Source organism: Lacerta agilis, chromosome 15 (assembly GCF_009819535.1).
Source record: "Lacerta agilis isolate rLacAgi1 chromosome 15, rLacAgi1.pri, whole genome shotgun sequence".
NCBI classification, from domain to species: Eukaryota; Metazoa; Chordata; class Lepidosauria; order Squamata; family Lacertidae; genus Lacerta; species Lacerta agilis.
Window position 1 is genome coordinate 5,596,372 of NC_046326.1, and position 24,054 is coordinate 5,620,425.

Sequence of the window (24,054 nt, forward strand, 5' to 3'; positions counted from 1 at the left end):
GACATTGGACTACCTCACATACTGAGCGCCTGCTTACGTACATTTTTTTTTTAAAAGCCCAACAAAAACACCCAATTATATGCAGAATTCTACCAAAAAAAATATCCCTTATCTGTATTTTTTGTATAAAAGATTCAAGTCCATGGCTGAACTATAATCCTGCATGATAATGATGTGCATATTTTTTTTACCATTTCATTCATTGCTGTATGTATTGGTTTATGTGTTGGTTACTTTAGGAAACCTGGAGAGGTTTGTATGCATAATATTGCCTGTATAACAATGTATATAGTATGCAGGGATTGTTCATATTTTTGGAGAAACTGGGAGGGGGGAAAAACCCATGCTTCTCAACAAGATTAAAAATTGAGACAGGATTTTTATTTTTTATTTTTTTAAAAACCCTTTGCAGGTAAGCACACCATGAATATTTTTAGACAATTAAATCCCTGGACATTGGTGAAAATGAGAACAAACCTGGTCCCCCTTATTCTCAAAAATGAATACCACTGCCCATTCCTTTTATGCATTGCTGAGGCAGGCTTCTTCTCTGTCAACTCCATTCATGTGCTCTGTAGTAATGCTGTCCTCCGGGGTTTAAGAGCCAAAACTGTGTTTGCTCTTTAGGTGAAAGACATATTTGAATAACATAATTGTTTGGGAATATGTTATCACTGCTCAAAATAAACTTCAGCAGCTGCAGTGTACCAAGAATTGGCAAGTGGGGAACATCAAGGTGCCTTGGTGTTCATGTGTATGCATTTCTATGCTGGTGCTTTGCAGTCAAGAAAGGAACGATCCTCCCACCCCCAGCTCATAATAGCAGGCATTCCGGTTGGGGGGCCAGTAAATATGGATGGGGGGCCTCCAGCATCAGTTAGGGGGTCATGGAACCAGGGGCCATTTAATGAAGCTGAACTGTGGAAGACTCTACAAACACAACATAGTTACACAGTGGAATTCATTTCCACACCACCAGTGTGGTGGTCACCTCTTTGACTGGCAGAATTGATGCTAACACAGTTGCCTCGTAATACCCTTTCTTCATTTGTAAAAACTTGATCCTTTCATGTGGCAGTCCCTACACTTGGGAACTCCCTGCCTATTGAATTCAAGCAGGCATCTTCACTGTCCTGTTTTCGGCACCTGCTAAAAAGCTTCCTGTTTGGACAAGTCTACCCAAGCTTAGAAAGTTGAGGCGTTTTTAATCTGTTTTAGTATTTTAACATTTGTTTTAATGCAAACCTCCCTCTGGAGGTTGTGGACACTCCTTCCTTGGAGGTTTTTTAAAGCAGAGGATGGGTAGCCACCTGTCATGGATGCTTTAGTTGAAATTCCTGTGTTGCAGGGGGTTGGACTAGATGAGCCTCAGGGTACCTTCCAACTCTATGATTCTATGAAAGCACGGTTGAAATTTTTCTTTTCTTGATTTTACTGTTTTAGCTTTTGTAAACCACTTTGAGGTTTGGTTGTTGTTTTTGAAACAATCTAGGGGTGTATGCCTAGGTCCGTATAGTTAAAGCTATGGTTTTCCCAGTAGTAATGTATGGAAGTGAGAGTTGGACCATAAAGAAGGCTGATCGCCGAAGAATTGATGCTTTTGAATTATGGTGCTGGAGGAGACTCTTGAGAGTCCCATGGATTGCAAAAAGATCAAACATATCCATCCTTAAAGAAATCAGCCCTGAGTGCTCACTGGAAGGGCAGATCCTGAAGCTGAGGCTCCAATACTTTGGCCACCTCATGAGAAGAGAAGACTCCCTGGAAAAGACCCTGATGTTGGGAAAGATGGAGGGCACAAGGAGAAGGGGACAACAGAGGATGAGACGGTTGGACAGTGTTCTCGAAGCGACTGGCATGAGTTTGGCCAAACTGTGGGAGGCAGTGGAGGATAGGGGTGCCTGGCGTGCTCTGGTCCATGGGGTCACGAAGAGTCGGACACGACTGAATGACTGAACAACAACAGGGGTGTATAAATTTTATGAAATAAATAAATAAATAGCTCAGTACTGTCTATACTGGACATGGAGATCCTCAGTCCTGTTGATCCAATGTAGCCCCCAAACCTTTCTGTCTGGCCTTCCAGACTCTCCCCCAGGCTGAGCTCCCTGCTGGCCCTGCTCCACACCCTCTATGAAATGTGTCCTTGCTCTCTGATACTGTCCCTTGTTTGCCCAGATTGAGGATTGAAGATAGTATGTGAGTGTTACTCGACCTACTTTTGCCTCTGACCCCTGGAATGTGGCCTCCAAAGGTTGCTTAGATGGGATGAAAAAGATTACTGACTGATCAGACTGATCAGAGTGGTAGTGGCTCACCAAAGATTCAGACCAGGTCTCCCTCAGATGCTGGGGTGATGCTGAGGACTGAATCTGGGCCCTTTTGCATGTGCAGTATGTACTCTGGCACTGAGCCATGACCTCATGTGAGAGAGTGCTATTGTGCTCATGTCTCGCTTGTAGAATTCCTGGTCACTGTGGGAATAGAAAGCTGAAGTAGATGGGACATTGGTCTGTTCCACCAAGTCTCTTCTTGTGTCTATTTGCTCTCTCTTTCAGGGATTAAACTTCTACAGCACAGTTCTATACATGTCTAAGAAACAACTCTTGTTGAGTGGAATGAGATTTACTCCCAGGCAAGCGTGTATGCTTGAGCAGGGAGCTGCGCCCTGAGGAGTTACAATGTGTGCAGCTCGCACTAGTAAAAATTTCAACAAGGTATTTCCAAAAATAGACACAGAACAGGAACAGTAGTTAGGAATGAAAAAATAGGGAATGACCCTGGTAAATGTGAAAATTTTGAGTATGTGATTATGCATGTGGAACATATGCCATGCTCAATCCATGTTGATCATCTCTGACTTCTTGGATTAATGATTATTTCTAAAGCTATTAGTACCATAGTTACATAGCTCTGAATACACAGCAAAGAAAGAACTATCAATTTGCATTTATCTATCTGTCTGTTCATTTCAGATTGTGATTTGTTTAGTATGGTGTGTGTGTGTGTGTGTGTGTGTGTGTGTGTGTGTGACAGAGAGAGAGAGAGAGAGAGAGAGAGAGAGAGAGAGATGCATATATAGCAAAAATATTAATATGATATAAATGTTGCCAGCCAGGTGGCAGCCTATAAGCCTGTGCATTTTTATCTATCTCAATGAAGAGAGAAGTATGAAGCAGGATGCATGAAAAAAGATTTCCTGGAATTTTGCACCTTCTGGTGCCATTCTATTTATAGTGTGAGATGCAGCTTACCAGTCCATTAAGGAATGACAGGGGATTGTAGAAATTTGGCATGAAATTTTAATCTTGCACCCTTACTCCTATTCACTGGAGGAAGTGCCAATCATCTTTCAGCCAACACAGGCTTCTTCTGCTTCTGCTTCTTTGAGGGGGCGGGGCAGGCAGTGTTTTCACAATTCCAAAATTAGCCTGATGCTACCACCTTCCTTCTAAATTACAGCTCTTTTGCACATCCGATACACTACAGCGATTCTAGAGGGATGGGGGCACTACTTTCTAATAGACCCACACATTTTGAACACCTCAGGCTTGATCCCTGATATTTAAAAAAAGTTTTCAGGTAGCAGTACTTGGAAATTTTCTGTGTGAGAATATGGAAATGCTCAAATCTGGATTGCACTTGGCTGAATCTAGTGCACAGCTCTTCCAGACTGAGCCATGTGAATGTAGCTTCAAACCTTCACATTCAAAGATTTCAAGTGTTTTCCCTGTGGCAAGATACACATCCTACCTTACACCAAAAGTGGGGAAACTCAGGCCCAGGACCCAAATGTGGCCCTCTGAATCTCTCAGAATCCTTAGGACTCTGCTCAAGCCACCTGTTGTAACGTGGGAATCGTGATTCAGCAAGTGATTTCAGCTCTGACATAGCAGGCAGAAGACAGCTTCTTCATGTAACACTCTTTATTCAGACAAACAAGACTGGGGAACTGAGGAGAGGGATGCTATATTTATAGGGACAGAAAGACTGGCTAGAAAGGATACATTTTGGAGGGAACAATCTCAAGCAATCACAAAGCTGCCTTTGGGTGGAAACCAATAAGACTGAGGATCCAAATGCAGCAACTTGAATTAAACAAGAGTAGCTGTTCCTTCTGGAACAGGAAGGCAGTTACTTTCCCCTAATGTGAATACAGACAATAGTAATACAGATATTATAACCCTTGAATCTATACACAACACCACCCCTCCTCCACAGTCACACTCCTTGCCCCCATGCAACATCCTTTTCTGGCCATGCTTTACACCTTCACTGAGTAGGCCTACTTTTGCCTGGCTGAAATAGGCCCTTGATATCTTATAATGCCTCTTGCTTGCCTAGATGGAGGATGGAGTGGTGTGAGATGGAGTGGTGTGAGTTTGTAGAAAGTAGCCTACTGTACAAAAGTAAAAATCTGCATTCATTTCTTTGTCCACTTTTAACTCTGGCTCTTACTACCACTAGCCTGTGGCCCACAGGAGGTTGCCCAGATCGCAGACCGAAAGCAAACAAACAAACAAAGCCAATTGTATGCCATAAATGTCAAAGAAAGACTCTGCAGAACCTAACAATCCAAATGGAACCTAACTTGAGTTTTTGTTGCAGAGTCCTCCACAATCTCTTTGCTTTGTTTCAAGGCAGTGAGAAGCTGTTGGGATATTTCAACTAGAAATGGAATTTGTGACCAAGTTGCTAGGCAGCAATAAATATATTGTTGTCCTTCCTTTTGTGCTAAGCAGAGGTGCCCACTCTAAAATTACAGCAGCAGGCTGGGAATGAAGCATGAAATGAAAAATTCTTGCCCACTGCACAGAGAGAATACAGACAGTGCCCTGTCATTTATTATCCACTGAGATGTGCTGTGAGCTGGACACAGAGAAAGCGTCACACTTTGAATTCTCTTCCCTTCCATTCATTCCTCCTGTGCATTTGTTCTCCTGTGGTGACACAACTGCCCTCTCTTCCATTTTTGTGCCTCCCGCCCAGGAGGCATCCGACTTGGGTGATTATATATGACATCATTCTAAGAACAGAGGAAAGGTCCAGCTGGACCTATCTAGTCTAGACTCTTCCCACATTGGCTAATTAGAAGCCCATAAGCAGAGCATGGTGGCAATTGCCCTGCCTTTCTGTGGTTTCCCAGAAATTTATACGTAGCTATCATGAGTAATCAGTAGAACCCTGTGTGGTGGAACAGAGATACCTTCTCAAGACTAGCTTCACTAGACTGGGCTGGACAACACAGAGGCAAGGTTAGGGCTGGCATCAAAGGGGTTCATCCATCTGTTGTAGTTTGAACTGATTCAGTTCTACAAATTTGCTCAGGAGACAAAAGTTGTATTTTGTAGATGGGTTCCGGATAACCAAATTATGGAACAAGTTTAAAGCTTTCAATATTTAGTATTCCATCATACTATATTGTGGGCTGCTCCACATGACGGGGTGAGCCCCCGTTGCTCTGTCCCAGCTCCTGCCAACCTTGCAGTTTGAAAGCATACCACTGCAAGTAGATAAATAGGTACCACTGTGGTGGGAAGGTAAATGGCATTTCTGTGCGCTCTGGCACTTGTCACGGTCCCCCGTGCACCAGTAGCAGTTTAGTCATGCTGTCCACGTGACCTGGAAAGCTGTCTGTGGACAAACACTAGCTCCCTCAACCTGAAAAGCAAGCTGAGTGCTGCACCCCATAGTCGCCTTTGACTGGACTTAACCAACCAGAGGTCCTTTACCTTTTACTTTTAGCTTTTATTGTGGACTGGTTATAGGGTGGCGTTTTTTTTGTTTTTGTTTTGCATCTTAGAAAGCTCATCCTAATCAATCCGACATACTATTATTTTTATATATATATAAACAAAAGGAGGTCAATATATCTGAGCTATGAAAGTTTTTAAAGATAGGATAACCCCAATTTCTCTATGGAGCTATTTGGATTAGGGGAATGTCAGCTGAGTCAAATTCCTGCAAACTTTCCCACAGATTCCAAATGCAGCTATACTTTGGAGACAAGAATGTGGCTGGCAGCCTTAAAACTTTGGCTTAAGATCTTTATTTTTAATATAGGAGTGGGTCTGCTAGCACATTTATCTGGGGACACCTATTATAGTGTTTGGATAAAGCTTATTGTCCAAGAAGCCTCTTGTATTGGACTCTCACTCACCCCACCCCCTCAAATTGGATATAACAATGCATCTGCCAGGGTACAATGAATATCTAGTGGACGTTTTAAGAAATGTAAAGGTATCACTGGCTAAATTTTTATCAGTAACAGCGAGAACAATAGAACAGCTCACCAGCTGAAACTGGAAAGGCCATCTTCAGGGACTGACTTGAGATTGTCACAGTTTTGTATTATCATTCTTATGTTACAGTTCACAAATTGTTTCTCTCTGAGATTCTTGTGTACTGTATGTTCTAGAACAGGGTGTCTATTGACTGTAATTGATTGATTGATTGATTGATTGAAGAAAGGCTGGTGGCCACTTTCTGACATATCTCTCACTTTAAATTGAATAACTTCATTCTCTAAGAGGAATGAGATACTCTCACTATGCTTGCCCCTGTGGGACCTGATTATATGAACTCCCCACTGGAGCCAATGAGAGGGAGAGCCAACTAATTCTAGTTTTGCCCCCATCCTTCTCCCTGCCAAGTTCCACAAGGGGCAACACTGAGACTGAGGAGGAGGGGGAAGCTGGCAGGTGGTGCCACCAGATAGGCTGCAAGGAAGGAGGCAGGCAAGTGGGGGCTCACTGTGGGTAGAATGAGGTTGGTGGGGCAGTGCCCTGTTTGCCTTAATGAACCAAACTCCTCCCATCCATTCAGAGGCTGGAGCAAAGGAGCAGAGCTCCTGAAATCGGCTATGCCTTAAAGAAATGGCATACCAACCATAGTTATATAAATAAGCTTTACAGTGGTACCTCAGGTTACAAAAACTTTGGGTTACAAACCCGGAAGTAGTACCTCAGATTGAGAATTTTGCCCCAGATGAGAACAGAAATCATGCAGCCGTGGTGCGCTGGCAGCGGGCAAAAGTGCGGCTCAGGTTAAGAACAGTTTCAGGTTAAGAACGGACCTCTGGGACAAATTAAGTTTGTAACCTGAGGTACCAGTGTATTGATCATGGGAACAGGCATTTTAAAACATATTACTCCAGTCTTCACTCAGGGCTCATCCACACTTCTGCTTGCCCCATGACTAGAAAGCTTGGGTCCAAGTGGTTCTCCACTTGCCCCATGCTTTCTAGCCATGGGTCTGACCAGTTTCGCCCTTGCTCCACTCCTTTCCCAAGGGAAACCTGATATTTAGTGTTAAAAAGGAGCACACATCAATCCAAAGAAATTATTAATTGCCATTTGTTCTGATTGAGTGCCACTGGTTGAGTGGCATCTGCAGGGGACCTGTGCATCCACTAAATGTTTGCTGTGGGTGTCCAGCCTCTACCGCCCCCTCCACCTACTCGCACCACTGCCTTACATCTGGAGCTCCAGCGCCATGGCGGCAACTGGGCCAGGGCCTGCGCCTCAGCTGTGGGTCCTTTGTTACGGCCCTCTGTGGTCGCACACATGTTTTAAGGGTCCTGCCACAGCCTCAGCAGGTTCCAACATAGGCCCCACAGTGGAAGCACAGGCACGGCTCAGTCCCCACCATGGCACGACATCAGGATGTTGTGATGTGACTTGACGTCATGTCGTTGTGGTGCGGCATGGCGCACTCACATCCTGGGGCCCAAGTCAGCACTGCTGTTTAGTGCTAAAGACTGGTGTTCCCCCACCCCAGGGAAAAGCAGCAGGACAAAGGGAAATTGCCCACCCTTTCAGAAGTTCAGAGGGAGCTGGTGAAAGAGATGAACCTCTCAGTGGTACCTATAGAATGCATTGCCCATGGAAATTTACCTGGCATCCACAGTGAAATCTTTTCAGCAGCAAGCAAATATATTTCTTCCCCCATCCCACCAGGTTTGTTTTATCAGTTTTCGACAGTAGCACTGTTATAATATTTTAGACTTAACTTCTTTCACCTATCTGATTATCTTATTGGGGTTGTAACTTCAGTTGCTTTGCTGGCATGGGGGATTTGTATTTACTTAGGGCTCTGTATAATGAAAAGATTGTTTGATGCTGTTCTATGAGATATAATCAAATAATTAAAACTTAATATTTGTGAATTTTGTCTCTTGCAAGTCACTTAAAGGCTCTGGCGTAGGTGAGATACAAATAAAGAAAGCAACAACATGTTTACACAGCTGTAAAGACTGTTAAAATCTTGCTGCAATGTGACCACAAATGAAATGTGCATGATCAAAAATGATGAAGACCATTAAATGAAGTGAGAAATTGTTGCCAGAAACTAACTGAAGTATGAATAGCGGGATAAATATCCCCTACTTATGGCCAGAGGGGACTGGAAATCAGTGTGAGTGGAACTCACAGACAGAATCTCATCCCAAGGCTTGGGAACAATCCTTCTACTGAAATAATCCAAAACGCTACAGTATAAACTCTGTCACTTCATGCTTAGTGTTTTTTAATCCAATAATGATAATCTCTAAATCCTTTCTCAGGAATGCTGCTGCCCTAAATTTCTCTCATCTCATATTTGTATGCTTACAGCTTCATTTTGATTCCTTGTTGAAAGAGTTGTAATGTTTTTGGCCACTTAGGAGATGACAGGATTTAACAATGATGCTGGAATGCCAACCAATTGTCATGTGAGGACCAAGGCCAGATCTACACATCCAGCAGGATAAAGTAGAATACAAAAGTTTAGATTGTACCCAGTGCTATTTTTCTAGAAAGAAGTGCTGGAACTCACCACGAACACCTCCCTTGTTCTCTTAGAATGGCAATGGTGGCCACCTGAAAAGTTCCGGAACTGAGTTCCTGCAAATTCTGGCTGAAGAAAGCCCTGATTATAATAAGGAAGATTCAGTTGTTGAAGTAGCCAGGTCAACTTCTCATTGAGACAATGAAGGAAATTGCTTTGTGCCAGATGGCAAATAGGTGGCCCCCTGCCTTCAACTGGCTGGTGGTGAGAGGGACATTAGCCAGAGCTGACTGGGTGAGAGCCAGGCTAAAAGAAGGCTGCTGGGAGAAGCCTGGGATTCAGAGCCATGCTTGGTTGTATATATGTGTAAATAAACTATATATTATAAAGATACTGCGGTCTCCACTGTCCCTCATTCCAAGGAAACTGGACTCTAGGTAAGTGCCTGGAATCTCTGGAATCTCACACTGCTCAGAGATTAGGATGGCGTGCAGCAATTTATTTATTTTAGCTTTGGGATTCATAACATATTTTTTTTTTTAGGGAGGAGCAACCACCCACACTTCACTGATGGTGAAACCAATATATCATCAGCTCATGAAAAAAGTAAATAATAATAAAAATTCAGCATTAATATACTATGTGAGCAATATATTAAAACTAAGGCAATGCTAAGGAAGCTTACTGCAATAATATAATAATAATAATAATAATAATAATAATAATAATAATAATAATAATAATTTATTATTTATCCCCCGCCCATCTGGCTTGGTTTCCCCAGCCACTCTGGGCAGCTTCCAACAAAATATTAAAATACAATGGTCTGTTAAACATTAAAAGCTTCCCTAAACAGGGCTGCCTCCAGATGTCTTCTAAAAGTCTGTTGTTGTTGTTTTTCTTTGACATCTGGTGGGAGGGCGTTCCACAGTGCGGGTGCCACTACCAAGAAGGCCCTCTGCCTGGTCCCCTGTAACTTGGCTTCTCGCAGCGAGGGAACTGCCAGAAGGCCCTCGGCACTGGACCTCAGTGTCTGGGCAGAATGATGGGGGTGGAGACGTTCCTTCAGGTATACTGGACCGAGGCCGTTTATGGTAATTGGTAATATTTTTCTTTCTGTTCTCCTTTGTAATAGCCTTACATCCTCCCTCCCATGAGTACACACATGGCTTTCCTATTCTTGGACTACAAAGAAGTGAGAAAAGGAATTTAGGGATTTTGTTTGTGAGTTTTCAAAGCCCTAAGCTACTAGAGACTTGTGTATCTAAAAGCACTCCTCCCCCAATATCAACCATCTTGGCCATTAAATTAGCATTGGAGGCCCTGGTAGTGCCACCACTGAAGACCCCCCAGTTGGTTTTGACCCATTAAAGCACGATGGTGCTCAGTGGGGGTGCCCCTTTGTGGAGTGACATTCCTGGATATGTGCATCTAACTTTCAGGAGGAACTTGAAAACATTCTCATTTACCCAGGTATTTGATGGATGAAAAGTATTGTTCCTGGCAACCCTGTAATACTTAGCTGTGCTGGTGGGGGTATATGTGTGTGTGTGTGGGGGGGTGTATTTAAACATGTTTCAATTTTATTTTTTGATTGTGTTATTTTACTACTTTAGTATTTGGGAGGAAACATGGGACAGGCGGGACGCGGGTGGTGCTGTGGTGTAAACCACTGAGCCTTGGGCTTGCCGATCAGAAGGTTGGCGGTTCGAATCCCTGCTGCGGGGTGAGCTCCTGTTGCTCGGTCTCAGCTTCTGCCCACCTAGCAGTTCGAAAGCACATCAAAGTGCAAATAGATAAATAGGTACCGCTCCGGCGGGAAGGTAAACGGAGTTTCTGTGCGCTGCTGTGGTTTTGCCTGAAGCGGCTTAGTCATGCTGGCCACATGACCCAGAAAAAACTGTCTGCGGACAAACGTCGGCTCCCTCGGCCAGTAGAGTGACATGAGCAACCCCACAGTCGTCTGTGACTGGACTTAACTGTCAGGGGTCTTTTACCTTTACCTTTTCATGGGACAGGCATTAATTAATTAACTAATGTTGCATCTAATGGACTCTTCATGTCTGCTGGTTAATAACCAAAGATCATCAGATAATGCTTCGGCATGGTAGCTAATTGTTAGGATATCATATACTCAGAGTTGGGACTCAATGTGGTGCCTTCCATAGTTCCAGTTACAGGTGGGTAGCCGTGCTGGTCTGCCATAGTCGAAACAAAATAGAAAATTCTTTCCAGTAGCACCTTAGAGACCAGCTGAGTTTGTTCTTGGTATGAGCTTTCGTGTGCATGTTCAGAGTTGGGAGTCTTTTTGAATGAGATGTCTATCACAGTTTCCAGGGTGTGAGATCCCTGCAGCTAAGGAAAGGGGGCAGATGCATGTTTGTGTGTGTGAAGAATGTGAAGCTCTGATTATTATTTTTTAAAAGAATCTTGTTCCATGGTAAATCTGAATGTGTTAGGAATCCCATATAGTTCCAGTATTACAACTGTATGTCGTTTGATTGTATACAATGTGAGCAGAAGGGCTTTGGTTCAGTAGTAGAGCATCTGCTTTGCATGCAAAAGATCTCAAGTTTTATTCCCAGCATTCCCACGTAGGACTGGGGGAAAGACTCCTATCTGAAACCCTAGAGAGCTGTTTCCAGTCACTGTAGATAGTACTACCCTAAATGGACCTAAATGGTTTGACTCAGTATAAGACCGTTTTGCACATTCCTAAGGAATATTGAGAGCTGGACCATAAAGTAGACTGATCGCCGAAGAATTGATGCTTTTGAATTCTGGTGCTGGAGGAGACTCTTGAGAGTCCCATGGACTGCAAGAAGATCAAACCTATCCATTCTTAAAGAAATTAGCCCTGAGTGCTCACTGGAAGGGCAGATCCTGAAGTACTTTGGCCACCTCATGAGAAGGGAAGACTCCCTGGAAAAGACCCTGATGTTGGGAAAGATGGAGGGCACAAGGAGAAGGGGACGACAGAGGATGAGATGGTTGGACAGTGTTCTTGAAGTGACTAGCATGAGTTTGGCCAAACTGCAAGAGGCAGTGAAGGATAGGCGTGCCTGGCGTGCTCTGGTCCATGGGGTCACGAAGAGTCGGACACGACTGAATGACTGAACAACAACAACAAGGAATATTGCTTCCCCTGCTATACTCTGCACCCTGTATTCTGCCCCCCAACTCTACAGAGGGTTAGGGTACCTACTTAACACTGTGGGATGCACCATGAAGGACTGTAGTCAAAGGGGGAAACTGCCACAAATTGAGCAGAGGAATCTTATGCCACTGTGATGCCATTTGTCATTGCACACACAAGGCTCACTCTACCTTTACTGAACAAAACATCCTTAAAGGGTGAATATCTTTTATTCAACTTCAAATTCTTCAAGTACTCATAGTGAACTTTTGAACCATATGTTCTTCAAGAGGCTTAAGTGTTCTGTACAAAATCCAAAATCTATTCATTAAAAGAAAGCTATTAATGAATTATGAAAGCTGGGGACGTTATTTGGTTTTCTGGAACTGGCAGCTCTACACGATTCAAGATCAGGGAAGGCAAACACGACCCCTGCCTTTTCTGACTTGTTTTCAGCACAGCCAAAGCCCTTGTCTCATACACTTAAAGGCCAATTTGATCTCCTCTCCAACCATCTGCTATCATCCATTTTCACTCTTATTCTAAAATAGGAAGCTGTCCTTGCAAGCTTTGCCATCTCTCCCCACAAGAGAGTGGCCAAAAGGAATCTTAATGTGGAATTTGTATTGCACAGCTGTCTGTAAATGTGTGTGCTACTATCTGCTGCTTGTACATCTACTGAGAATAGGAGAGGAGAGGAGAGAAGAGAAGAGAAGAGAAGAGAAGAGCCAGTACGTTAATGAGTGAGAGACTGAACCATGTTCTACTGGTTCTGCTTACCATCTAGAATATGTATTGATACCATTCAAAGTGAGCACATTGCTTCAGTTAACCTGTGGAGGAGTAGGCAAAGGTTGTATGTGCCAGTGATGCCCTCACACATCTCAGTCATGTATGTGGATGAGCAAAAAAAAACAACAAAAACACAATAAAGACACATAACACAATCCAAGAGCTCCAAACCAGAGGTGTTGAAGCATTTTGTTTGGTCTGCATTTTGCAGCAACCTGACCTAGTCCAAACATTCCAGATGAATATACAGTTCTCTTTTGGTTTTTGAAATTCTCTAAATTTTGTGTTGCAGTATTCCCCTCCCCCATAACATATGAACATGAGTATAAAAACATGTGATTTGGGATAGATTACATATAGAAATGCATATTTTGTTTAACAATGCACTCTAAAATGTGTATTTTGAATGAATTTATCATATTCATTTATACTTAGGCATTTAAATATGGATTTTATGCTCAGACCTTTCCTCTCCTTCCTCAGCTTTGATAAAAGAGGAACCTTTGAAATGAATTTTTAATTTCTATCCCTGATTGGACATTCTGCCTTTTGTACAGATACTTGAAATCCCATGGAAATGTATGGAAATAACCTAGCTGAATTCAAAATGGACTTGCAAAGACTTGGATTTAGTCAACCTATGGCATGGCAGATTCACTCTTATATTGATGTGTTTTTCTTGTCTCAGCCCATAAGGGAAGTGAATTAATTATTTGGACAGTGAATTACTTGTAAATAAGTCTCCTGGGAAATGGAACAGGAGTCTGTTTCTAACTTTTATACCTAGTCTTTTTCCACAACAGTTGTGTGGAGTGAAGTGCTTAATGGAGCAAACTCCACCCTTCTGCTTAAAACCTATAGCACGGGTAGGCCACCTAGGGCCCATGGGCCACAAGCGGCCCACAGGGGTAATTTAACTAGCCCCCAAGCCGAGCTGCCTGCTCGGTGAGCCCCTGCGCACTGCGCTAAACCGGTGCAGCACGATGCAGGGACTCACTTCTGCGGTGCCAGAAATCTTGTCTGCACATGCTCAGATGCTGGAAATCATGTATGTGCAGATGCAGGCACTGGAAATCGCAGCCACACACGTTCATGCACATGTGTGATCTGGCCCATGGATGGATCTCCACTGGAGTGAACCTTGCAGACCCCGACCTATACGAATCTATATATATATAATCCAAGTGTCTCTGCGTCCATTCCGTGTGTCTCTGGGTTTGCGCTACTGCGCATGTGCCCCACGGACACAGGGATTGGAGCAGAGAAATTGGGCCGGGAGCAGCGGCGGCAGTTGAAGCAGGGCAGTTGAATCAGAACGTCGACACTCCAGAGGACAAGGGGAGGCCGAGAAGGGAGGCCACGCTGCTGCTCTCGCCGCTGGGCAGAAGGAGGAGGAGAACCGGGGGGGGGGGGCAAAGCCTCCCGGGAGATGATGCCGCCGCCTCCGCCTCACCCCCCTCGCTTCCCCACCCACTGCCCCACACTCCGAAAGGGGCTGGGAGACCCACACATCCAGAAGGAAACCTGTTCTACTGTCCCCCAGCCCCATACCACTCCAGGGAAAAAAGCCCCCTCCCGTCGCTGCTCTCCTTTGGTTTGCCCCGCTCCCTGCATTTCAGGACCTTGGGTGGGGGCGCTTTTTGCGAAGAGGGTTGTCTTTGCCTCATGCTGTGGATGGAGACGGGTTGTGGATGGAGACAGGCCGCGGGGCTGGTGGGAAGGCGCATGCGTCGTGGAACTCCGTGAAGTGGTTGGGCGGGTTTGAAGATTTACGGTGGCCGTTTTAGCAAGCGAGGACGGGGCGCGGCTGCCAGGTGAGGCATTGCCCATGAAGAGGTTCTCTTTTGGGCTGGGCAAATGCGGGGGATGGTGGCCACGGGCTCCTTCCCTCGGCGCGCGCCCGTCTGTGTTTGTGTGGCCACTGGGAACCGCTGCCTCTCTCTGTGAGGGAGGGAGGAACCTCGCTTTTCAGGCGGGAAAGACCCTGACCTCTTCGCCCCCTTGCCATCCCTCACTCTGGTTTCAGCCCCTCCACTGCCTCACGGGGTGTGGGGGGCATTTCCGCCATGAAATGCAGGGCAGCAGATGGGAGCAGGGAAGAGCAGGCTGGAGGAAATCGGGAAATGGGTGCTAGCGCCCGTTAATTTAACGGGCTGAATGTCTACTAGTAAGAGCATAAATGTATATTTGTTGACAGGGATGGATGTATCAGTCTCATTCTGATCACTGATGATTTTGCACATGTTCATTTATAAGTTCATGCTATCTTACTATTAAATCACTAAGGACATATTTAAATACATATTTTTATCTCCAGACATGCATTTTAAAATGTATTTTATTGAAAAAAATGCATCTTTCACATATTCTGATATGTTTCATTAAACTGTATTGCTACGGCATTGCAAAACTTGGAGAAATGCAAAATCTAGAGTATAATTACTAGAGGTCTGTACCACAAGTCCAAATAGGTCAAAACTCCTACATGGGCTTGTGCTGCTCAGCTAAATTCAGGTCCAAATCTGAATCCTGATTTGCAACAACAAAGTTTGATGCCTCCACTGCTCTCTATTATGGGGAAGATTTAAAGGATCCAAGTTGTTTTCCTTTTGACATAGTTGGATTAAATTTGCATGTATTGTGGCCTGTCATGAGTGGATAATGTCTGAAAGACAAACAAATCCATGAGATTTTGAGCAGCATGAGCACGTAAACTTGATTTGTTAAGAAAGGATCTGTCTATAACTTTTGTTGTTGTTGTTGTTGTCACCACATAATTCTTTGGAATTTGCTGGCTTGGTAGCTTGGAAATCTATCAAATCTCATGAGGCTATTGCCCTGGTTTTCCTACAAAGGCAGCTTATTTTGAAAATGTCGTTTAAAAATAATTTTTTTTTTAGATTCAAAAGTACAGCATTTATTTAAAATAACCCATGTTTTGCTTCAAACTCCTTCTAATAAAGGAACTGACCAAATCATTCATCAGCCATGCAAGCTGTGAAGGATTTTCTCCCCACCCCATGAATCACTAGAACTGCATCTCTGAATTCCAAGTATCTGAAGATGTAGCTTGCACTATTTATGAACTTGGATCCATCTTCCTTGCAAGTTTATAAAAAGCACTGAACACTTCATTCAGAGTACAGATTTGCTGAAAATTGTAGTAATTATGATTTCTGGAACACAGCCTGGGTAAAGGCAAAACAGACAAAATCAGCATTTGCAGTTGCCAGACCCAGAAATTATCTGGAAGACTGCACAAGCACTTCTCGTTATGTTAAAGATGTTGAATTTACTGTGAACCTTTTATTAGGCAATATCAATAGGTTGGCTTCTTTCTTCTTTGCTTTTTTCAGTTAGGTGGGAAAGTTTTTCCTTCCCTGTGATCTACCTGTGGGATATACAAAGCTGCATGCAAACATCAGGCTCAAACAGCTGTTGGGATAACAAGCTGTGAAACAATTTCTGACCACCTGAGCAGGCCTGTTTTAATGCTAGAAAACTACTATGTGCTAAACAGAAGGCTATAGCTTAGCTATACCAAAAGCAAAAACCACATTTGCACAAAGATGGTTGCTTTTTAAACCTTTACTAGGGCTTGTTGCAGAAGGGAGTCAGTGATACACACAGCACAGCACTGGTCTCTAGCTTTCTCATTAGCAATGAGCAAGAAACCAGCTGGGGAATGCACACACCTCCCCCAAGTTATAGAACATAGGTCTTCAACCAGTGGATTGGGACCCACAAGCGAGTCACAAGGCTGAACCAGGTGAGTTACAGCAAAGGAGTTGGTGCCATATTGGATTCCAGCTTAGGCTGACCTGTTCAAAGGAGCACTACTTGTGAGTCTGGTCAGGACATGTTCTGATAAGATACTCAATTTATCAATTTCCACAAGAGCTGCAATGTGGCAGGAGAAAGACAGGCATACTTATAACATACTTATTTTGGAGCAGCCACATGCTCATGCCTTTCTCCTGGCACACTGCAGCACTGGCTTTCACTCAACAAGTGGAGACTTCCATTGCATGAAGTTCAATTGCAGAATATGAATTTCTGCCCCTCCCAAAGCTGCTAAAGGCAGAGGAGCCTGCCCTGCTCCGCAGAATAATTCCACTTTCACTCTTTCTGAGGAGGACATATTCCTGAAATTCGTTCTTAAAAGTTAACCCCCTCCCCAGGCCTGCTCAAGGTTACTTCTTGTAGATTACTTACTACTACTACTACTACTACTACTACTGCAAAAGATAATTGGTAGCAAAACGTAACGATCAAGACATATTTGAAATAAGGAGTCTGAGATAATGGGACACATATTTGGTTTTCAAAGACATATTGATTCTTGTGTGTTAGTGTAATAAAGATTGCAAAAGAACATATTAAAGAAGGAAAAGATGGACTTTCCTTCTAATAATGAATGGAAACCTCTGTTTATTAAATCTTAATGCATCTTACTCATCCTTCAATATTTTCAAAGACACCTATATTGAGCTTTTAGTACTGTATAATATCCTCAGTAACTGATTGAACAACTAAGAATATCTAACCAGTGGAGACTTCTGGGGAGGAATCATGGTGGACTAGTCATCTCCTGTCGACACTCCATCAACAGACATAATTATGTGGTAATTAATGACAGCCAAGCCATAAATTTTGGTTATCACATTATCTCTGGAGGAACAGAGATAACAGGGGATTAACTTCTGATGTTCTGAAAAGGCTACTCTTCACACTGAAGAACGGATAAGTTATCAAGGGACTTGGGTGGGGTGAGTGGCTGAGCAGAAGAAGCTCTGCAGGATGAGTAATCAGCCTCAAGATTGAAACAGATACATCCAACCTTTTCTGCCACATTTGTCAGAATTCATCTGTTACACCGGCCGAGACCCTGCCTACCTGCGCCCTCTCTCGCCAGAGTGGTACATGCTCTGGTTTTTCCTGCTTGGACTACTCCAATGTGCTCTAAGTGGGGTGATTCAGAAACTACAACTAATCCAGAATGCAGCTGCCAGGTTGGTGACTGGGAGTGGCCTCTGGGACCATATAACACCCGTCCTAAAAGATCTACATTGGCTCCCAGTATGTTTCTGAGCACAAATCAATATGTTGGTGCTGACATTTAAAGCCTTAAACGGCCTTGGCCGATGGAGCGTCTCTACACGCATCATTCAGCCCAGACACTGAACTCCAGCTGTGAGGACCTTCTGGAGGTTCCCTCATTATTAGAAGTGAGGTTGTAGGGAACCAGGCAGAGGGCCTTCTTTTAGTCACACCCGCCCTGTGGAATGCCCTCCCATCAGATGTCAAGAAAACAAACAGCTATCTGACATTTAGAAGACATCTGAAGGCAGCCCTTTATAGGCAGGTTTTTGATGTTTGATGTCTTACTGTGTTTGATGTTTTAATTTGCTGGAAGCCTCCTACAGTGGCTTAGGCAACCCAGTCAGAGGTATATAAATTGTTGTTGTTGTTGTTGCTGCTGCTGTTGTTGTTAACCTTTCATGCCTAATGCAAACATCTCTGCATAGCATTTTAAATACAATGCAGTCAAAGATTACATTTTATTCATATTGAAGGTATATTTAACACTCCCTGACCATAGACCATGCTGGTTGAGGATGATGGGAGTTGGAGTCCAGCAACATCTGGAGGGTCATGGGTTCCCTGTCCCTGAGGTAGAATTTCTGCAAATGCAAACAGGAAAATAATATTGAATCTAATCTACAAATAGCAAATATTATATTCTGTTCTATTCTACATTAGTAAATGTGAGGTCAGAATGAAAATGTGATTTAATAACACCTTTTCCTGTTTTTGTCAAAAAAGTGCATGGTCATATTATCCCTGATATATATGGTTCCTCTTTAACCAAGCCTTTGGCTGATTGACATCCAATGCCCCTTTAAAATGTGCTGGGGGAGGGCGTTACTGGGTTATTTTTGATTTTATTTTGATTATGTATTTTGTGGTTTTATATTGTTATTTTATCTTGTGATGCACCCTAAGACCTGCAGGCATAGGGCAATATGCAAATATAATAAATAAATAAATAAATATATTACAAAATCTATTTTATTTTTGGTATTGTGGAGTCAGGTCTGTCACTACTAAGGTCAACCTTTTTCTTTTATTGTCACCATAACCTGCTTTCAAACCTGCTTGTTGAAATTCAGCTGGGACCTGAGTTGAGTTAAGCCAATTTCAACACACCTTTACAAACCTAACAGACCATAAGTGTTAATCATCAAGTACATCAACTGTGGCATGCTATATGCTTGATGACCCAATTTGCATGAATGACTAACATGACATTTCACGTACTTTTACAGAGTCTCCAAAGCTGGAACCTGACTATTTAGGAGTTTGATCTGAATTTCCAGTTATCAAATTAATATTAGCAATACAGAACACTTGTGCTTTAATGCATTGAAGTGGACTTGTTAAATGCTACCTTCATCAACAAGGGTTACTTGGTAAATGTTACCCTGGTTATAATGGAAACTGCATAGATGTTACAATAATGTGGATCAGATCTTTCAGATCTTTCTATCCTCATCTCCCAGCAGCATACTTACTCTGTGGTCAGGGCCCACAAAACTGGCCTCTGCCCATGTGGCTGGATCAACTAAATATCCCAACCATACAGAAGAAGCTCATGGTAAAACATATATGGCAAAGGAGGGCTTGTATGTTTAGTTATTCTATGGATTTCCAAAGCACTGTCTGGAGGTTTCCAGAACACTGTATGTATTAGATTTGCTGCCACAGAATCCCTGATCTGGACCTTATATACAGTAGAAAAGAATTTGCTCTCCACAGCAATAATGCATATCAAAAGCTTTACTGGAAACAGTCTTTTAAAAGTTATAAATTAAAATTACAAGATACAAAGTAACACATTGCTCTTAAACAAGTAAGCAATGTGGTTCCATCTCCTTTTTAGTCCTTAATTTAGTCCAAAAACTGTCTTCTCTCTGGTCACAGAGAGACAGAGAGATCCTAAGCAACTTGTTTGCTCATCATAACAGAGCTTAGCAACTTGCTGCTGCTGGCTCCATCACCTATGAAGACACAGAATTGTCAGGTTTCACTTTCCCACAGAGAGATCTACAGCTCCTGTTTCCTAAAGACTGAAATGGAAACATCCAACCATTTCTTTTGCATTGCCAGAGTGTAACCTCCCCTGCCTAATGCAACACTCTCTTTGGAAATCAAAAACTTTATATACGTTTTTGAAACTTCAATACATACAAATATTATATTTTATGTATATTAAACTTATATTGTTAAGAGACTGTTCCATCTGTACTGGATCAGTTTCAGATATTGTGATATTGTAAGGTGCTTCAGTGGGTGGTGATGACCGAGCTTTAGGCATGTTTGGAGGAAATTTAATATCTGGATCCATTTCAGTCCAGTTTCAAGTACCGTCATGTCATCCTGGTTGATAACATTTGTAAGGAAACATTGGGGGCAGGGAGGGCAGCCCTCCTTGTTCTTCTTGAACAAGGTGGGGGGAGCAATTTTCAAAAAGTAGTTATGGGGGCAATGTTTTGTGCCATGAAAATTGTCCTGTGGTGTCCTACAGGGTTTCATGTTGTCCCCTCTGCTATTAACATCAAAGCAAAACCACTGGGAGATGTCATCAAGAGATTTGGAGTGAGGCATCACCAATATGCAAATGACATTCAGCTTTATCTCTGCTTCATCTGAATCTGAATCAGGAGAGTGGCAGCCAGAGTATTGACCAGGGCTGGTTATAGGGAGCATACCATTCCCTTATTACAACACCTCCACCTTCCCAGCACAGTTCAAAGTGCTGGTTATGACCTATAAAGCCCTACATGGCTTCGGTCCAAGCTACCTGAAATATTGTATTCCCTCATATGAACCTTTTCAGGTTCTGAGATCTTTGGGGGAGGCCCTTCTCTCAGTTCTGCCACTCTCTCAGACATGTGACTTAACAGAAGTAAGAATTCTAAAATGAAAAGGGGGACTAGTACTGAAGCAAGATATAGCCACAAAATTTACCTCTCCTATTGCTGGTTAAGTCTCTCTCTCTCTCTCTCTCTCTCTCTCTCTCTCTCTCTGTGTGTGTGTGTGTGTGTGTGTTTGTTTGTTTGTGTGTTTGAAGATATGGGAACCAGGCATTGAACACAGGAATCCAGGTGTGATTTTGGATTTTTATTAAAACAGGATTAGAAACATTGACTGTTCAGCATACAGAGTCAGCACCTATGGAGAGGACCCAAAATGATGCACACAGAGAGCACACCAATGGCACATTCAGATGACACACATCACTGATTCCCCACTGCCACCCCCCAGGTATAAATAAGTTTGTAAGAGGATCCGAGATATGTCTAGGGAAAGTGACAAATATTACAATTGAGAGAGAGAAAGAGTAAAATTCAGGAAAGTTTTAGTGAGTGTTGAATTGTGCTGGTAGTCAATCAACAATGACTCATCTGGAAGGATGACTAAGGGGAATGGTCCTCCTGAATGGATCTAGCTTTTGAGAACAATGAATATGACTTGAGGTTGTCTGACTCATCATGGAAGAACCATTGAACTATCTAGTTTGTATTGCAATTCTATGGGAATCCCAGTTGGTTGAAGGGTCCTGCCACCAGAGCCTAAAACAGAGGCTTCAGGATGTCAAAACCTGCACCTGGTGCCTTGTTTTAACCAATCACTTACCCCCTTACCATTATTGTAGCTTAGGTTCCTGAGGAGGAATGAACTTTATGCCTATTCATGACCTCAGTGGCAAGAAAGTTAGGCACAGAGAAATCCACTAAAGTGCACATAAGGTCAAGACCAAAGGGTGATTTCCTAGAGTCATAAACTTCAGCTATAATCAACTTTGTCCCACTTTTGGACACAAGATGGAGACCAGAAATGCAAACCATGTATCAGTTTCCACTGCACCAACCTCCCTGCCACCTTCCCCCTCCCCCTCTTGGGAAGCAACAGCCACCCAACTACCAGAAAGCCAGCATAGTGACTCTGCCCCACCCAGAAAGCGGCTAACACCCTATCTCATGCTCCTGTTACAAAAGCCTGTCGCCTGTCGCTCGCTCTCTACCAAGCAGTGGCAAGAGCGCATGGGATCTCAGGTGCCCACACAGGGTCGGTGCCCCTTTGGAGAACAGAAAACATGGTGGAGGCTCTAGATTCAGGTAGGTAGCCATGTTGGTCTGACACAGTCGAAATAATAATAATAATAATAATAATAATAATAATAATAATAATAATATTGTCGAGTAGCACCTTAGAGACCAACTAAGTTTGTTATTGGTATGAGCTTTCGTGTGCATGCACACATCTTCAGATACACTGAAACAGAAGTCACCAGACCCTTATATATAGTGGGAGGGTGGGGTGGGGTTTTTTTTTATCAGAAGGGTCATAGGAGATGGGTGATTGACTCAATGGGTATGGTAAACCTGTTGACGACTGTTACCGACTGCAATTAGTCCTACAGGGAGAAGCAAGGGATTGTATGCATATGACCAAAAATAGCTTTCGCATATGTAATGAATGGAGGCTGTTGCTCTTTAAGAAATAGGTGTGTGTGTGTTTTGCCTACTTATGCCTTCCATCTGCATGGAGGGAGTCCAGATCTCACAGCATGGCCCAGAGCATTGCAGACAGTCCTCCCTTCCCCCTCACCAAGATGGATCTCCTCTTTCTTCCTCCCTCCCCCAGAGCAGTTACCTTAGCAACCATCCAAATCTCCAGTCCCTGTTCACACCTCAGGGCAGTTCTCATGCATTGGCAACAACCTTCAATGGGCCCTCAATGGCCCCTTTTTGTTCCCTTAACAGTCCTAGTTTGGCCACGCTGATTTGCATAACCCAGCCCAGGGATTCGCAGCCTGGCACAGCCCTGCAGTTTATGCTTTAACCCATTCCCCAATTAATCAAAACCCTGGCATTTATTCATTTCTAGGGTTCACTCCAAATCTCAAACAATACTTACCTTCGGCTCAGGAAAGGGGAAAGCAGAGGTTGTGGCTGCAAGACTTTCCCAGTTTCCAGTAGGATGTGTCCCACTGCCAAGGGCTAGGAATAAGCAGTCCCACCATCCTCCATCAGAAAGCGATGCTCTATGTGGCATTCTCACTGAGCTGCATCAGCTCTGCTGTTATAAAAGCAAAGACCCAGAAGCTCATTATGTTGTCCATCAAGCATCACATCATGTTTTATCTCCAGCATGGAACATTCAGCAACTATTCAACATCAGTGTTCACAGGAAAGGATTATGAGTAGGATTCCTGGAAGCAAATTTGTTTTAGCCCTTGAAATGGCCTTCAAGAAGTATATATGAAAGAAGACTTCAGATTTTCGCTATTCTAAAGAATAAAAAGAATTTATCTTATCCCCATTTTTTCCCCTTGAGGGAGACTGAGAAGAATGTTGACAAGGTTTAAAAGCAGGGGAGGGAACAGAAAGAGATTTACAAGTTTCATCCCAAAACCAAGCAGCCTCCATTCCACTGAGGTTAGCTGACACAAGCACAAAAAAACCCTGTAATAGTCATAAATTTATCACCCACAAGATCTGTTGATGCTAGAACCTGTTTTATCATCCAGCATTTAAAATACGAACACAGTGCAAGCCATGTTATTTGCCTATAAAATAATACATTTGAAATCTTAAAAGGATATACACACTGTCTTGAGACATCCTCATCTGATATTGAAGAACATGCATGCATAAATACACATTACACTTGTAACTTAAAATATTGTCTTGCCTTGTGTTTTGTCCTCTGCTGTTTGCATAGAAACTAATTATAAGGTGAGTTGATGGCATAGCCAACATTTTTCTTGAAGAGGCCTAGAACTTCAAGAGGCATAGTAACTTCTCTAGCTAGACCAAACCTCTGAGCCAGCTCTGCAGGAGGTGGCCCCTGTCATAGCTCTTTCTCCTGAAGGGGCCATGTCAAAGATATTTAGTTGATATTGCATACATCACATTGATTATATTGTCTCACCTGCACTCTGCAAGAGAGGGTCTACTGCAGGTACCATCTCACCAAGAGGTCCATTCCATATGATGTATGAATGAGATCATTGGTGTGGTAGCACTTGCCCTTTGGGGCTCTGTCCCATTGCATATCAGACATGAGCTGTCTCTATTGTCTTTTCAGCCAATATATATGAAAATATAATAAAAATGCAGCCATACAACAAACAGATAAGCCTTTTAAGGAGACATTTTTATCCTAGTCTGTTGCTGCATTAGAAATGAAATGGCTTGTATATACATTTTTATTGCCGATGTTTTTATTTTTAAATTGCTACAAGATGTTTTATGGGAAGCCAGGCTCAAATGAAATAAATAAATAAGCCT